This window comes from Somniosus microcephalus, chromosome 3 (assembly GCF_052327205.1).
Source record: "Somniosus microcephalus isolate GS21.2 chromosome 3, FLI_Smic_1.0, whole genome shotgun sequence".
Lineage (NCBI taxonomy): Eukaryota > Metazoa > Chordata > Chondrichthyes > Squaliformes > Somniosidae > Somniosus > Somniosus microcephalus.
The window spans coordinates 223,713,159-223,727,862 of NC_140989.1; positions in this window are offsets into that span (position 1 = coordinate 223,713,159).

Here is a 14,704-nt window from a genome sequence, read left to right on the forward strand (position 1 = left end):
GAGCACAGTTATCCCAATAAAGGGGAGCACAGTTATTATCCAAATAAAGGCCAGCACAGTTATCCCAATAAAGGACTTCCCAGTTATCCCAATAAAGGAGACCACAGTTATCCCAATAAAGGACATCACAGTTATCCCAATAAGGGACATCCCAGTTACCCCAATAAAGGAGATCCCAGTTATCCCTATAAAGGAGAGCACTGTTATCCCAATAAAGGAGATCACAGTTATCCCAATAAAGGAGAACACGGTTATCCCAATAAAGGTCATCACAGTTATCACAATAAAGGACAGCACAGTTATCCCAATAAAGGACATCACAGTTATCCCAATAAAGGAGAGCACAGTTATCCCAATAAAGGACAGCACAGTTATCCCTATAAAGGAGAGGACAGTTATCCCAATAAAGGACAGCACAGTTATCCCAATAAAGGACAGCACAGTGAAATCCCAATAAAGGGGAGCACAGTTATCCCAATAAAGGACAGCACAGTTATCCCAATAAAGGAGAGCACAATTATCCCAATAAAGGACATCTCAGTTATCCCAATAAAGGACATCCCAATTATCCCAATAAAGGAGAGCACAGTTATCCCAATAAAGGATAGCACAGTCATCCCAATAAAGGACAGCACAGTTCTCCCAATAAAGGACAGCACAGTTATCCCAATAAAGGAGAGCACAGTTATCCCAATAAAGGACATCACAGTTATCCCAATAAATGAGACAGCAGTTTATCCAATAAAGGACATCACAGTTATCTCAATAAAGGACATCCCAGTTATCCCAATAAAGGACATCCCAGTTATCCCAATAGAGGAGAGCACACTTATCCCAATAAAGGACATCACAGTTATCCCAATAAAGGACATCAGAGTTATCCCAATAAAGGAGACCAGAGTTATCCAAAAAAAGGAGAACACATTTAACCCAATAAATGATATCCCAGTTATTCCAATAAAGGACAGCACAGTTATCACAATAAAGGACATCAGAGTTACCCCAATAAAGGAGAACACAGTTATCTCAATAAATGATATCCCAGTTATTCCAATAAAGGGGAGCACAGATATCCCAATAAAGGACATCACAGTTATCCCAATAAAGGACAGCAGTTATTATCCTAATAAAGGACATCATTGTTATCCCAATAAAGGAGACCACCGTTATCCCATTAAAGGAGACCACAGTTATCCCATTAAGGGAGACCACAGTTATTATCCTAATAAAGGACATCCCAGATATCCCAATAAAGAAGAGCACAGTTATCCCAATCAGGGACATCACAGTTATCCCAATAAAGGGCATCACAGTTATCCCAATAAAGAAGACCACAGTTATCCCAATAAAGGAGAACACAGTTATCCCAATAAAGGGCATCAGAATTATCCCTAAAAAGGACATCCCAGTGATCCCAATAAAGGAGAGCACAGTTATCCCAATAAAGAACAGCACAGTTATCAAAATAAAGGACATCACAGTTATCCCAATAAATGAGACAGCATTTTTCCCAATAAAGGACATCACATTTATCCCAATAAAGGGGAGCACAGTTATCCCAATAAAGGACAGCACAGTTATCCCAATAAAGGACAGCACAGTTATCCCAATAAAGGACATCACATTTATCCCAATAAAGGGGAGCACAGTTATTATCCCAATAAAGGACAGCACAGTAATCCCAATAAAGGACTTCCCAGTTATCCCAATAAAGGAGACGACAGTTATCCCAATAAAGGACATCACCGTTATCCCAATAAGGGACATCCCAGTTACCCCAATAAAGGAGATCCCAGTTACCCTATAAAGGAGAGCACAGTTATCCCAATAAAGGAGATCACAGTTATCCCAATAAAGGAGAACACGGTTATCCCAATAAAGGTCATCACAGTTATCACAATAAAGGACAGCACAGTTATCCCAATAAAGGACATCACAGTTATCCCAATAAAGGAGAGCACAGTTATCCCAATAAAGGAGAGCACAGTTATCCCAATAAAGGAGAGCACAGTTATCCCAATAAAGGACAACACAGGTATCCCTATAAAGGAGAGCACAGTTATCCCTATAACGGAGAGCACAGTTATCCCAATAAAGGACAGCACAGTTATCCCAATAAAGGACAGCACAGCTATATCTCAATAAAGGAGAGCACCGTTATCCCTATAAAGGAGAGCACAGTTATCCCAATAAAGGACATCACAGTTATCCCAATAAAGGACAGCACAGTTATATCCCAATAAAGGAGAGCACAGTTATCACAATAAAGGACAGCACAGTTATCCCAATAAAGAACATCTCAATTATCCCAATAAATGAGAGCACAGTTATCCCAATAAAGGACAGCACAGTTATCCCAATAAAGGAGAGCACGGTTATCCCAATAAAGGACATCTCAGTTATCCCAATAAAGGACATCCCAATTATCCCAATAAATGAGAGCACAGTTATCCCAATAAAGGAGAGCACAGTTATCCCAATAAAGGAGAGCACGGTTATCCAAATAAAGGGGAGCACCTTTATCCCAATAAAGGGGAGCACAGTTATTATCCAAATAAAGGCCAGCACAGTTATCCCAATAAAGGACTTCCCAGTTATCCCAATAAAGGAGACCACAGTTATCCCAATAAAGGACATCACAGTTATCCCAATAAGGGACATCCCAGTTACCCCAATAAAGGAGATCCCAGTTATCCGTATAAAGGAGAGCACTGTTATCCCAATAAAGGAGATCACAGTTATCCCAATAAAGGAGAACACGGTTATCCCAATAAAGGTCATCACAGTTATCACAATAATGGACAGCACAGTTATCCCAATGAAGGACAGCACAGTTATCCCAATAAAGGAGAGCACAGCTATCCCAATAAAGGACAACACAGGTATCTGTATAAAGGAGAGCACAGTTATCCCAATAAAGGAGAGCACAGTTATCCCAATAAAGGACAGCACAGTTATCCCAATAAAGGACAGCACAGTTATATCCCAATAAAGGACAGCACAGTTATCCCAATAAAGGAGAGCACAGTTATCCCAATAAAGGAGAGCACATTTATCCCAATAAAGGACCTCCCAATTATCCCAATAAAGGAGAGCACAGTTATCCCAATAAAGGAGAGCACAGTTATCCCAATAAAGGAGACCACAGTTATCCCAATAAAGGACATCACAGTTATCCCAATAAGGGACATCCCAGTTACCCCAATAAAGGAGATCCCAGTTATCCCTATAAAGGAGAGCACTGTTATCCCAATAAAGGAGATCACAGTTATCCCAATAAAGGAGAACACGGTTATCCCAATAAAGGTCATCACAGTTATCATAATAAAGGACAGCACAGTTATCCCAATAAAGGACATCACAGTTATCCCAATAAAGGAGAGCACAGTTATCCATATAAAGGACAGCACAGTTATCCCTATAAAGGAGAGGACAGTTATCCCAATAAAGGACAGCACAGTTATCCCAATAAAGGACAGCACAGTGAAATCCCAGTAAAGGGGAGCACAGTTATCCCAATAAAGGACAGCACAGTTATCCCAATAAAGGAGAGCACAATTATCCCAATAAAGGACATCTCAGTTATCCCAATAAAGGACATCCCAATTATCCCAATAAAGGAGAGCACAGTTATCCCAATAAAGGATAGCACAGTTATCCCAATAAAGGACAGCACAGTTCTCCCAATAAAGGACAGCACAGTTATCCCAATAAAGGAGAGCACAGTTATCCCAATAAAGGACATCACAGTTATCCCAATAAATGAGACAGCAGTTTATCCAATAAAGGACATCACAGTTATCTCAATAAAGGACATCCCAGTTATCCCAATAAAGGACATCCCAGTTATCCCAATAGAGGAGAGCACACTTATCCCAATAAAGGACATCACAGTTATCCCAATAAAGGACATCAGAGTTATCCCAATAAAGGAGACCAGAGTTATCCAAAAAAAGGAGAACACATTTAACCCAATAAATGATATCCCAGTTATTCCAATAAAGGACAGCACAGTTATCACAATAAAGGACATCAGAGTTACCCCAATAAAGGAGAACACAGTTATCTCAATAAATGATATCCCAGTTATTCCAATAAAGGGGAGCACAGATATCCCAATAAAGGACATCACAGTTATCCCAATAAAGGACAGCAGTTATTATCCTAATAAAGGACATCATTGTTATCCCAATAAAGGAGACCACCGTTATCCCATTAAAGGAGACCACAGTTATCCCATTAAGGGAGACCACAGTTATTATCCTAATAAAGGACATCCCAGATATCCCAATAAAGGAGAGCACAGTTATCCCAATCAGGGACATCACAGTTATCCCAATAAAGGGCATCACAGTTATCCCAATAAAGAAGACCACAGTTATCCCAATAAAGGAGAACACAGTTATCCCAATAAAGGGCATCAGAATTATCCCTAAAAAGGACATCCCAGTGATCCCAATAAAGGAGAGCACAGTTATCCCAATAAAGAACAGCACAGTTATCCAAATAAAGGATAACACAGTTATCCCAATAAAGGAGAGCACAGTTGTCCCAATAAAGGATAGCACAGTTACCCCAATAAAGGTCAGCACAGTTATCCCAATAAAGGAGAGCACAGTTATCCCAATAAAGGAGAGCACAGTTATCAAAATAAAGGACATCACAGTTATCCCAATAAATGAGACAGCATTTTTCCCAATAAAATACATCACATTTATCCCAATAAAGGGGAGCACAGTTATCCCAATAAAGGACAGCACAGTTATCCCAATAAAGGACAGCACAGTTATCCCAATAAAGGACATCACATTTATCCCAATAAAGGGGAGCACAGTTATTATCCCAATAAAGGACAGCACAGTAATCCCAATAAAGGACTTCCCAGTTATCCCAATAAAGGAGACGACAGTTATCCCAATAAAGGACATCACCGTTATCCCAATAAGGGACATCCCAGTTACCCCAATAAAGGAGATCCCAGTTACCCTATAAAGGAGAGCACAGTTATCCCAATAAAGGAGATCACAGTTATCCCAATAAAGGAGAACACGGTTATCCCAATAAAGGTCATCACAGTTATCACAATAAAGGACAGCACAGTTATCCCAATAAAGGACATCACAGTTATCCCAATAAAGGAGAGCACAGTTATCCCAATAAAGGAGAGCACAGTTATCCCAATAAAGGAGAGCACAGTTATCCCAATAAAGGACAACACAGGTATCCCTATAAAGGAGAGCACAGTTATCCCTATAACGGAGAGCACAGTTATCCCAATAAAGGACAGCACAGTTATCCCAATAAAGGACAGCACAGCTATATCTCAATAAAGGAGAGCACCGTTATCCCTATAAAGGAGAGCACAGTTATCCCAATAAAGGACATCACAGTTATCCCAATAAAGGACAGCACAGTTATATCCCAATAAAGGAGAGCACAGTTATCACAATAAAGGACAGCACAGTTATCCCAATAAAGAACATCTCAATTATCCCAATAAATGAGAGCACAGTTATCCCAATAAAGGACAGCACAGTTATCCCAATAAAGGAGAGCACGGTTATCCCAATAAAGGACATCTCAGTTATCCCAATAAAGGACCTCCCAATTATCCCAATAAATGAGAGCACAGTTATCCCAATAAAGGAGAGCACAGTTATCCCAATAAAGGAGAGCACGGTTATCCAAATAAAGGGGAGCACCTTTATCCCAATAAAGGGGAGCACAGTTATTATCCAAATAAAGGCCAGCACAGTTATCCCAATAAAGGACTTCCCAGTTATCCCAATAAAGGAGACCACAGTTATCCCAATAAAGGACATCACAGTTATCCCAATAAGGGACATCCCAGTTACCCCAATAAAGGAGATCCCAGTTATCCGTATAAAGGAGAGCACTGTTATCCCAATAAAGGAGATCACAGTTATCCCAATAAAGGAGAACACGGTTATCCCAATAAAGTTCATCACAGTTATCACAATAATGGACAGCACAGTTATCCCAATGAAGGACAGCACAGTTATCCCAATAAAGGAGAGCACAGCTATCCCAATAAAGGACAACACAGGTATCTGTATAAAGGAGAGCACAGTTATCCCAATAAAGGAGAGCACAGTTATCCCAATAAAGGACAGCACAGTTATCCCAATAAAGGACAGCACAGTTATATCCCAATAAAGGACAGCACAGTTATCCCAATAAAGGAGAGCACAGTTATCCCAATAAAGGAGAGCACATTTATCCCAATAAAGGACCTCCCAATTATCCCAATAAAGGAGAGCACAGTTATCCCAATAAAGGAGAGCACAGTTATCCCAATAAAGGAGAGCACAGTTTTCCCTACAAAGGAGAGCACAGTTATCCCAGTAAAGGACAGCAGAGTTATCCCAATAAAGGACAGCACAGTTATCCCAATAAAGGAGAGCACATTTATCCCAATAAATGACAGCACAGTTATCCCAATAAAGGAGAGCACAGTTATCCCAATAAAGGGGAGCACAGTTATTATCCAAATAAAGGCCAGCACAGTTATCCCAATAAAGGACTTCCCAGTTATCCCAATAAAGGAGACCACAGTTATCCCAATAAAGGACATCACAGTTATCCCAATAAGGGACATCCCAGTTACCCCAATAAAGGAGATCCCAGTTATCCCTATAAAGGAGAGCACTGTTATCCCAATAAAGGAGATCACAGTTATCCCAATAAAGGAGAACACGGTTATCCCAATAAAGGTCATCACAGTTATCATAATAAAGGACAGCACAGTTATCCCAATAAAGGACATCACAGTTATCCCAATAAAGGAGAGCACAGTTATCCATATAAAGGACAGCACAGTTATCCCTATAAAGGAGAGGACAGTTATCCCAATAAAGGACAGCACAGTTATCCCAATAAAGGACAGCACAGTGAAATCCCAATAAAGGGGAGCACAGTTATCCCAATAAAGGACAGCACAGTTATCCCAATAAAGGAGAGCACAATTATCCCAATAAAGGACATCTCAGTTATCCCAATAAAGGACATCCCAATTATCCCAATAAAGGAGAGCACAGTTATCCCAATAAAGGATAGCACAGTTATCCCAATAAAGGACAGCACAGTTCTCCCAATAAAGGACAGCACAGTTATCCCAATAAAGGAGAGCACAGTTATCCCAATAAAGGACATCACAGTTATCCCAATAAATGAGACAGCAGTTTATCCAATAAAGGACATCACAGTTATCTCAATAAAGGACATCCCAGTTATCCCAATAAAGGACATCCCAGTTATCCCAATAGAGGAGAGCACACTTATCCCAATAAAGGACATCACAGTTATCCCAATAAAGGACATCAGAGTTATCCCAATAAAGGAGACCAGAGTTATCCAAAAAAAGGAGAACACATTTAACCCAATAAATGATATCCCAGTTATTCCAATAAAGGACAGCACAGTTATCACAATAAAGGACATCAGAGTTACCCCAATAAAGGAGAACACAGTTATCTCAATAAATGATATCCCAGTTATTCCAATAAAGGGGAGCACAGATATCCCAATAAAGGACATCACAGTTATCCCAATAAAGGACAGCAGTTATTATCCTAATAAAGGACATCATTGTTATCCCAATAAAGGAGACCACCGTTATCCCATTAAAGGAGACCACAGTTATCCCATTAAGGGAGACCACAGTTATTATCCTAATAAAGGACATCCCAGATATCCCAATAAAGGAGAGCACAGTTATCCCAATCAGGGACATCACAGTTATCCCAATAAAGGGCATCACAGTTATCCCAATAAAGAAGACCACAGTTATCCCAATAAAGGAGAACACAGTTATCCCAATAAAGGGCATCAGAATTATCCCTAAAAAGGACATCCCAGTGATCCCAATAAAGGAGAGCACAGTTATCCCAATAAAGGACAGCACAGTTATCCAAATAAAGGATAACACAGTTATCCCAATAAAGGAGAGCACAGTTGTCCCAATAAAGGATAGCACAGTTACCCCAATAAAGGTCAGCACAGTTATCCCAATAAAGGAGAGCACAGTTATCCCAATAAAGGAGAGCACAGTTATCAAAATAAAGGACATCACAGTTATCCCAATAAATGAGACAGCATTTTTCCCAATAAAGGACATCACATTTATCCCAATAAAGGGGAGCGCAGTTATCCCAATAAAGGACAGCACAGTTATCCCAATAAAGGACAGCACAGTTATCCCAATAAAGGACATCACATTTATCCCAATAAAGGGGAGCACAGTTATTATCCCAATAAAGGACAGCACAGTAATCCCAATAAAGGACTTCCCAGTTATCCCAATAAAGGAGACGACAGTTATCCCAATAAAGGACATCACCGTTATCCCAATAAGGGACATCCCAGTTACCCCAATAAAGGAGATCCCAGTTATCCCTATAAAGGAGAGCACAGTTATCCCAATAAAGGAGATCACAGTTATCCCAATAAAGGAGAACACGGTTATCCCAATAAAGGTCATCACAGTTATCACAATAAAGGACAGCACAGTTATCCCAATAAAGGACATCACAGTTATCCCAATAAAGGAGAGCACAGTTATCCCAATAAAGGAGAGCACAGTTATCCCAATAAAGGAGAGCACAGTTATCCCAATAAAGGACAACACAGGTATCCCTATAAAGGAGAGCACAGTTATACCTATAACGGAGAGCACAGTTATCCCAATAAAGGACAGCACAGTTATCCCAATAAAGGACAGCACAGCTATATCTCAATAAAGGGGAGCACCGTTATCCCGATAAAGGAGAGCACAGTTATCCCAATAAAGGACATCACAGTTATCCCAATAAAGGACAGCACAGTTATATCCCAATAAAGGAGAGCACAGTTATCACAATAAAGGACAGCACAGTTATCCCAATAAAGGAGAGCACAGTTATCCCAATAAAGAACATCTCAATTATCCCAATAAATGAGAGCACAGTTATCCCAATAAAGGACAGCACAGTTATCCCAATAAAGGAGAGCACGGTTATCCCAATAAAGGACATCTCAGTTATCCCAATAAAGGACATCCCAATTATCCCAATAAATGAGAGCACAGTTATCCCAATAAAGGAGAGCACAGTTATCCCAATAAAGGAGAGCACGGTTATCCAAATAAAGGGGAGCACCTTTATCCCAATAAAGGGGAGCACAGTTATTATCCAAATAAAGCCAGCAGAGTTATCCCAATAAAGGACTTCCCAGTTATCCCAATAAAGGAGACCACAGTTATCCCAATAAAGGACATCACAGTTATCCCAATAAGGGACATCCCAGTTACCCCAATAAAGGAGATCCCAGTTATCCGTATAAAGGAGAGCACTGTTATCCCAATAAAGGAGATCACAGTTATCCCAATAAAGGAGAACACGGTTATCCCAATAAAGGTCATCACAGTTATCACAATAATGGACAGCACAGTTATCCCAATGAAGGACAGCACAGTTATCCCAATAAAGGAGAGCACAGCTATCCCAATAAAGGACAACACAGGTATCTGTATAAAGGAGAGCACAGTTATCCCAATAAAGGAGAGCACAGTTATCCCAATAAAGGACAGCACAGTTATCCCAATAAAGGACAGCACAGTTATATCCCAATAAAGGACAGCACAGTTATCCCAATAAAGGAGAGCACAGTTATCCCAATAAAGGACAGCACATTTATCCCAATAAAGGACCTCCCAATTATCCCAATAAAGGAGAGCACAGTTATCCCAATAAAGGAGAGCACAGTTATCCCAATAAAGGAGAGCACAGTTTTCCCTACAAAGGAGAGCACAGTTATCCCAGTAAAGGACAGCAGAGTTATCCCAATAAAGGACAGCACAGTTATCCCAATAAAGGAGAGCACATTTATCCCAATAAATGACAGCACAGTTATCCCAATAAAGGAGAGCACAATTATCCCAATAAAGGGGAGCTCAGTTATCCCAATAAAGTACATCACAGTTATCCCAGTAAAGGAGATCACAGTTATCCCAATCAAGGACAGCACAGTTATCCCAATAAAGGACATCCCAATTATCCCAATAAAGGACATTACAGTTATCCCAATAAAGGACAGCACAGTTATCCCAATAAAGGACATCCCAGTTATCCCAATAAAGGAGAGCACAGTTATCCCAATAAAGGAGAGCACAGTTATCCCAATAAAGGAGAGAACAGTTATCGCTATAAAGGAGAGCACCGTTATCTAAATAAAGGACAGCACAGTTATCCCAATAAAGGAGAGCACAGTTATCCCAATAAAGGAGAGCACAGTTATCGCTATAAAGGAGAGCTCAATTATCCCAATAAAGGACAGCACAGTTATCCCAATAAAGGAGAGCACAGTTACCCAATAAATGGGAGCACAGTTATTATCCAAATAAAGGACAACACAATTATCCCAATAAAGGACTTCCCAGTAATCCCAATAAAGGAGACCACAGTTATCCCAACAAAGGACATCACAGTTATCCCAATAAGGGACATCCCAGTTACACCAATAAAGGAGATCCTAGTTATCCCTGTAAAGGAGAGCACAGTTATATCCCAATAAAGGAGATCACAGTTATCCCAATGAAGGAGAACACAGTTATCCCAATAAAGGTCATCACAATTATCACAATAAAGGACAGCACAGTTATCCCAATAAAGGACATCACAGTTATCCCAATAAAGGAGAGCACATTTATCCCAATAAAGGACAGTACAGTTATCGCAATAAAGAAGAGCACAGTTATCCCAATAAAGGAGACCACAGTTATCCCAATAAAGGAGAGCACATTTATCCCAATAAAGGACAGCACAGTTATCGCAATAAAGGAGAGCACAGTTATCCCAATAAAGGACAGCACAGGTATCCCTATAAAGGAGAGCACAGTTATCCCTATAAAGGAGAGCACAGTTATCCAAATAAAGGACAGCACAGTTATCCCAATGAAGGTCAGCACAATTATCCCAATAAAGGAGAGCACAGTTATCCCAATAAAGGACAGCACAGTTATCCCAATAAAGGACAGCACAGTTATCCCAATAAAGGAGAGCACAGTTATCCCTACAAAGGAGAGCACAGCTATCCCAATAAAGGACAGCAGAGTTATCCCAATAAAGGACAGCACAGTTATCCCAATAAATGACACCGCAGTGTTCACAATAAAGGACGTTACAGTTATCCCAATAAAGGACATCACAGTTATCCCAATAAAGGGGAGCACAGTAATCCCAATAAAGGACAGCACAGTTATCCCAATAAAGGACAGCACAGTTATCCCAATAAAGGAATCACAGTTATCCCAATAAAGTGGAGCACAGTTATTATCCCAATAAAGGACAGCACAGTTATCCCAATAAAGGACTTCCCAGTTATCCCAATAAAGGAGACCACAGTTATCCCAATAAAGGACATCACAGTTATCCCAATAAGGGACATCCCAGTTACACCAATAAAGGAGATCTAAGTTATCCCTATAAAGGAGAGCACAGTTTTATCCCAATAAAGGAGATCACAGTTATCCCAATAAAGGAGAACACAGTTATCCCAATAAAGGTCATCACAGTTATCACAATAAAGGACAGCACAGTTATCCCAATAAAGGACAGCACAGTTATCCCAATAAAGGAGAGCACAGTTATCCCAATAAAGGACAGCACAGGTATCCCTATAAAGGAGAGCACAGTTATCCCTATAAAGGAGAGCACAGTTATCCCAATAAAGGACAGCACAGTTATCCCAATAAAGGACAGTACAGTTATCCCAATAAAGGAGAGCACAGTTATCCCAATAAAGGACAGCACAGTTATCCCAATAAAGGAGAGCACATTTATCCCAATAAAGGACATCACAGTTATCCCAATAAAGGACATCCCAATTATCCCAATAAAGGGGAGCTCAGTTATCCCAATAAAGGACATCACAGTTATCCCAATAAAGGACATCACATTTATCTCAATCAAGGACAGCACATTTATCCCAATAAAGGACATCCCAGTTATCCCAATAAAGGAAATTACAGTTATCCCAATAAAGGACAGCACAGTTATCCCACTAAAGGGCATCCCAGTTATCCCAATAAAGGAGAGCACAGTTATCCCAATAAAGGAGAGCACAGTTATCGCTATAAAGGAGAGCACAATTATCCCAATAAAGGACAGCACAGTTACACCAATAAAGGAGAGCACAGTTATCCCAATAAAGGACAGCACTGTTTTCCCAATAAAGGACAGCACAGTTATCCCAATAAAGGAGAGCACAGTTATCCCTATAAAGGAGAACACAGCTGTCCCAATAAAGGACAGCACAGTTATCCCAATAAAGGAGAGCACAGTTATCTCAATAAAGGACATCGCAGTTATCCCAATAAAGGAGACCAGAGTTATCCCAATAAAGGAGAACACAGTTATCCCAATAAATGATATCCCAGTTATTCCGATAAATGACAGCACAGTTATCACAATAAAGGACATCAGAGTTATCCCAATAAAGGAGAACACGGTTATCCCAATAAAGGTCATCACAGTTATCACAATAATGGACAGCACAGTTATCCCAATGAAGGACAGCACAGTTATCCCAATAAAGGAGAGCACAGCTATCCCAATAAAGGACAACACAGGTATCTGTATAAAGGAGAGCACAGTTATCCCAATAAAGGACAGCACAGTTATCCCAATAAAGGACAGCACAGTTATATCCCAATAAAGGACAGCACAGTTATCCCAATAAAGGAGAGCACAGTTATCCCAATAAAGGACAGCACATTTATCCCAATAAAGGACCTCCCAATTATCCCAATAAAGGAGAGCACAGTTATCCCAATAAAGGAGAGCACAGTTATCCCAATAAAGGAGAGCACAGTTTTCCCTACAAAGGAGAGCACAGTTATCCCAGTAAAGGACAGCAGAGTTATCCCAATAAAGGACAGCACAGTTATCCCAATAAAGGAGAGCACATTTATCCCAATAAATGACAGCACAGTTATCCCAATAAAGGAGAGTACAGTTATCCCAATAAAGGGGAGCTCAGTTATCCCAATAAAGTACATCACAGTTATCCCAGTAAAGGAGATCACAGTTATCCCAATCAAGGACAGCACAGTTATCCCAATAAAGGACATCCCAATTATCCCAATAAAGGACATTACAGTTATCCCAATAAAGGACAGCACAGTTATCCCAATAAAGGACATCCCAGTTATCCCAATAAAGGAGAGCACAGTTATCCCAATAAAGGAGAGCACAGTTATCCCAATAAAGGAGAGCACAGTTATCGCTATAAAGGAGAGCACCGTTATCTAAATAAAGGACAGCACAGTTATCCCAATAAAGGAGAGCACAGTTATCCCAATAAAGGAGAGCACAGTTATCGCTATAAAGGAGAGCTCAATTATCCCAATAAAGGACAGCACAGTTATCCCAATAAAGGAGAGCACAGTTACCCAATAAATGGGAGCACAGTTATTATCCAAATAAAGGACAACACAGTTATCCCAATAAAGGACTTCCCAGTAATCCCAATAAAGGAGACCACAGTTATCCCAACAAAGGACATCACAGTTATCCCAATAAGGGACATCCCAGTTACACCAATAAAGGAGATCCTAGTTATCCCTGTAAAGGAGAGCACAGTTATATCCCAATAAAGGAGATCACAGTTATCCCAATGAAGGAGAACACAGTTATCCCAATAAAGGTCATCACAATTATCACAATAAAGGACAGCACAGTTATCCCAATAAAGGACATCACAGTTATCCCAATAAAGGAGAGCACATTTATCCCAATAAAGGACAGTACAGTTATCGCAATAAAGAAGAGCACAGTTATCCCAATAAAGGAGACCACAGTTATCCCAATAAAGGAGAGCACATTTATCCCAATAAAGGACAGCACAGTTATCGCAATAAAGGAGAGCACAGTTATCCCAATAAAGGACAGCACAGGTATCCCTATAAAGGAGAGCACAGTTATCCCTATAAAGGAGAGCACAGTTATCCAAATAAAGGACAGCACAGTTATCCCAATGAAGGTCAGCACAATTATCCCAATAAAGGAGAGCACAGTTATCCCAATAAAGGACAGCACAGTTATCCCAATAAAGGACAGCACAGTTATCCCAATAAAGGAGAGCACAGTTATCCCTACAAAGGAGAGCACAGCTATCACAATAAAGGACAGCACAGTTATCCCAATAAAGGAGAGCACAGTTATCCCTACAAAGGAGAGCACAGCTATCCCAATAAAGGACAGCAGAGTTATCCCAATAAAGGACAGCACAGTTATCCCAATAAATGACACCGCAGTGTTCACAATAAAGGACGTTACAGTTATCCCAATAAAGGACATCACAGTTATCCCAATAAAGGGGAGCACAGTAATCCCAATAAAGGACAGCACAGTTATCCCAATAAAGGACAGCACAGTTATCCCAATAAAGGAATCACAGTTATCCCAATAAAGTGGAGCACAGTTATTATCCCAATAAAGGACAGCACAGTTATCCCAATAAAGGACTTCCCAGTTATCCCAATAAAGGAGACCACAGTTATCCCAATAAAGGACATCACAGTTATCCCAATAAGGGACATCCCAGTTACACCAATAAAGGAGATCTAAGTTATCCCTATAAAGGAGAGCACAGTTTTATCCCAATAAAGGAGATCACAGTTATCCCAATAAAGGAGAACACAGTTATC